Genomic DNA, 1,039 nt, shown 5'->3' with positions numbered 1-1,039 from the left:
AGTATCAGATCGTGAGAAAGTTTTCAAGGCACTGAATCGTGCAAACAAGAAGGGCAACCAACAACAGAACTCAACCGAACAAATCGAACTAGACATGGATGACGGAATAGAAAATCCAATCAACAGAGTCAATGCAAATGACTAGAACAATCAGGGTGTGGTGCCTCTTGTGCCTGAAGCAGCATTGTATGATTGGGCACAACCCACCGCCAAAAATCTGGTAACCGCAATTGCAGTCCCTCATATACAAGTGGAATATTTTCAAATCACAAACAACATGCTACATTTGTTGCAGAACAAGGGACTATTCTCAGGGTCTTACATTGAAGATCCTCAGCAGCATCTGAAACATTTCCTGTCGATATGTGTCACGCAAAGGCAACCTAATGTGACACCGGAAGCAATAAAGCTGTTACTGTTTCCATTCTCGGTGACGGGAGAAGATCAGACTTGGCTTAATTCACTCCCCATAAACTCCATCACTACTTGGGAGGAATTAGTTAAGCAATTTGTGAACAAGTTCTACCCACCCAATAAGACTGCCAAACAAATTGATGAGATATTGAGCTACAGGCAGAGACCAACAGAAATACTACAAGAAACGTGGGAGAGGTTCAAGGGTATGTTAGTTAAGTGTCCACATCATGGCATTCCAGATCAGATGTTGCGGCAGAGGTTCTACATGGGATTGGTAGACAGCTTAAAGGCCAATGTTGATGCTTCAGCGGGTGGAGCATTTTTGAGCAAATCATTCAGAGAATGCAAGCTCCTACTTGATAAAATGGCTCAAAACTCAGGATGGATGACAAGAGACTCTACGATCACTCATGTAGTTCATTTTGTGGCTTTGGACCCAAACAACTCCATAGCCGAAAATATGGCCACTCTGATGACACAAATGAGTATCCTCACAAAAAGGATCGATGAATCAGGCTAGAAGCAGCAGGTACACATAGTTGACACGACTAATGTGGGTTTATGTACACCATGCATTAACCAACCATATGCATGCTCTTGGAGTGCAGAAAGTGATAACCAG

General features: G+C 42.9%; 1 non-coding gene across 1 annotated transcript; it reads right to left on the bottom strand.

The window, feature by feature from the left end:
* Window positions 1-544: 544 nt before the first annotated feature.
* LOC142180443 (small nucleolar RNA R71) lies at window positions 545-651 on the bottom strand. Its single transcript, XR_012709068.1, has one exon. It is a non-coding gene; the product is annotated as a small nucleolar RNA R71 (small nucleolar RNA).
* Window positions 652-1,039: the final 388 nt, after the last annotated feature.

Source organism: Nicotiana tabacum, chromosome 4 (genome assembly GCF_000715075.1).
Source record: "Nicotiana tabacum cultivar K326 chromosome 4, ASM71507v2, whole genome shotgun sequence".
In the NCBI taxonomy this organism is placed as follows: domain Eukaryota; kingdom Viridiplantae; phylum Streptophyta; class Magnoliopsida; order Solanales; family Solanaceae; genus Nicotiana; species Nicotiana tabacum.
This window is presented reverse-complemented; position numbering and strand designations above follow the sequence as displayed.